The sequence below is a fragment of the Nanorana parkeri genome, unplaced genomic scaffold, assembly GCF_000935625.1.
Source record: "Nanorana parkeri isolate BGI_ZX_2015 unplaced genomic scaffold, ASM93562v1 scaffold630, whole genome shotgun sequence".
Lineage (NCBI taxonomy): Eukaryota > Metazoa > Chordata > Amphibia > Anura > Dicroglossidae > Nanorana > Nanorana parkeri.
In genome coordinates this window covers 506,529-509,496 of record NW_017306898.1, presented here as the reverse complement: position 1 = coordinate 509,496, position 2,968 = coordinate 506,529, and the positions used below count along the sequence as shown (strand labels likewise).

Here is a 2,968-nt window from a genome sequence, read left to right as displayed (position 1 = left end):
AATCCAGAGGGAATTGTATCCTAGATTCCCCGTGCGATGTCGTTGTCAGCCGCAGGCTCAGCCGAGGTTTTGTCTGGGAGCCACTTACTGAGACTCCGGATGTTCATTCAGGAGCAGTTCATGCAAAATTGATGGAAATTCCTCATCCATCCCGGAATACACGGAGCTCTCCTCTCCTCCTCTTCTTTTTTTATCGCTCCTGCTCTGAATTGCCAGCAGAAAGAGCAGCAGCCGACGCCTGCGAGCGAGGGAGAACAACGACAACGACGAAAAAAATGTGAATTGCTTTTAAACGATGCCCTTCAGTCCCATAGACTCGACTTGCCAGCTTCCCTGGATGAGAAAAAAAAAAAAACCTTCATTCAGAATATCTCGCTGAGCTGCTGAATCCAAAACAGCGATGGCTCCACCTCCACTGGCTGCTGATTGGACGGCATCGCGCGCTGTCAGCTGGAGGTTGCAGGGACTGGTCTGAAGGGCTCAGCTACACGCCAGATTTTTATCGCTTGATAGCCAGGGGATTAACCCTTCGTTGAACTGGCACCCTTATTTTTTTTTTTGCAAATGCCATCATTGCAAATGTAAACAAATAGAATTAATTTGAAGCAGCCTAAAGGGGGGTCATTGGAAGCAGCCTAAATGGGGTAATTGGAAGCAGCCTAAATGGGGTAATTGGAAGCATCCTAAAGGGGGTCATTTGAAGCAGCCTAAAGGGGGTCATTGGAATCAGCCTAAAAGGGGATCATTCAAAGCAGCCTAAAGGGGGTAATTTGAAGCAGACTGAAGAAGGGGGTAATTCGAACCGGCCCAAACGAGGTCATTTAAAGCAGCCTAAAGCGGATCATACATTACAATCTGATTACACTATCTTTGTAGAGTCCCCTTAAAGATCTTTACAATCTGATTGTACAGATCTATCAACAACTATGTCATGCAAGGACCTACCTGACTGGATACAAATTGATTGGATGGATTGGGTCCTCATATTACATAGCTTTGTTAAATCTAAAGGTGATTGTACAGACCACTGTATGGCCAGATTGTACTGTGTATGGCGACCCCTTTAGATTTACCAAACCTAATATGAGGCTATTACATTCAATTTGCATCAAACAGCCAATACCTTGTATTATAAAGTTGATGGTAGATCTAAAGGAGATTGTACAATCAGATTGTATAGAGTACGGTCAGCCTTAAGGTCGCCAAGTTCAAGGTCACCAGGTTCAATGCTTCCGTATTTGTGCCACCTACAGCCCCCTTAAAATGTACTTCTGCCACATCTGATTTCTTACTCCGTGAATAAAGAGGAAATAAAACGTCCAATGAGGAAGGAGATGGACATCGCAGGAAAGGTAAGACAGCGGGAAAGAGAGAAATCAAGACATTGCACTACTACAAGTCGAGGGCCGCTCAGTAGTGCCAAAGGGCCGCATTTGGCCCCTGGGCACAGGTCAGGCAACATATAGAGGCACATGCGGAAAAAACTTGCATCAAAAGTTGCGATTAGAGACAAATTATTATTATTATTACATAGTATTTATATAGCGCCAACAGTTTGCGCAGCGCTTTACAATATAAGGAAGACATTACAATTACAATACAAATCAAGACAGGATGGTAAGGAGGGCTCTGCCCCTGAGGGCTTACAATGTGAAAGGGGAGGGGGAAATGATACATGAGGAGGGAGCTGTGTGGGGATGAATTGTTTGAGAATGTGAAGGTTCAGGGGTTAGGTTGAGGTGGGATAGGCTTCCCTGAAGAGATGAGTCTTCAGGGAACGCCTAAAGACAGTCAGGGTGGGAGATAGACGGACAGGCTGGGGTAAAGAGTTCCAGAGGATGGGAGAGACTCTAGAGAAGTCCTGGAAGCGAGTATGGGAGGAGTTGACTAGGGAGCTGAAAAGCCGGAGGTCTAGGGAAGAGCGGAGTGGACGGTTAGGGTGATACTTTGAGACAAGGTCTGAGATATAGCCGGGGGCGGAGTTGTGGATGGCTTTATAAGTGACTGTTAATATTTTGAATGTTATCCTCTGGGCGAGTGGAAGCCAGTGTAGGGATTGGCAGAGGGCGGTTGCAGACACTGAGCGGTTGGAAAGGTGAATGAGTCTGGCAGCTGCATTCATGATAGACTGAAGGGGGGATATCCTGTGTAGTGGAAGGCCAATGAGGAGGGAGTTACAATAGTCAAGACGAGAGATAACAAGGGAGTGGATGAGTAGTTTTGCGGTGTCATTGGTGAGGAAGGGGCGTATTTTGGAGATGTTACGAAGGTGAAGGCGGCAGGATTTGGATAGCGATTGGATGTGGGGAAGAAAGGTGAGGTCCGAGTCAAGGATGACACCTAGGACCTTGTCATGGGGGGAGGGCTGGATAGTTGTGTTATCAATCTCAACTGAAATGCTGGGGGAAGGTGCCCGGGGTGGAGGAAATATCAAGAGCTCAGTTTTTGAAAGGTTGAGTTTTAAGAAATGTTGTGACATCCAGACTGATATGTCATTTAGTAGATTAGTGACACGAGAGGACACAGAGAGAGAGAGAGAGGACACAAATCATGCATTCCGCGGCGTACCATCCCAGATAGCAAGCAATTGAGCTGCAAGTTTGAAAATGACTTTCTAAACTATTGCAGACTTGCCGAGCTTCACATTGCAAGTCTCCAGACCAGCGAGCTAGCATGACAAGGTAGAACATAGTCCCATAACAATTTTACACCCAAACTCCCATGCTACTATGCCACCACCCTCCAATAATCCTAGTGCATGTACCACGGCGCAGCATGTCAGTGGGGCGCCTCTGCCACAGAGGAAGTGACTGCGAGAGGGAAACTCCGGAGATCAGCTCCAGATTTTGATATCAAAGGCAGAATTAAAAATGACACTTGTATCCAGCCGAGCCTTCCCTCTGATCTCCTTCCTGGCCTCAATGAGATAAAGAGATTCATCTGTAATTCATCAGACTGGTCGGAGGCT

General features: G+C 46.6%; 1 protein-coding gene across 1 annotated transcript in view; it reads right to left on the bottom strand.

The window, feature by feature from the left end:
- The window catches only part of PDE4B (phosphodiesterase 4B), a 247,534-nt gene that overhangs the window by 220,197 nt on the left and 24,369 nt on the right, over positions 1-2,968 (bottom strand). The window lies entirely within an intron of this gene.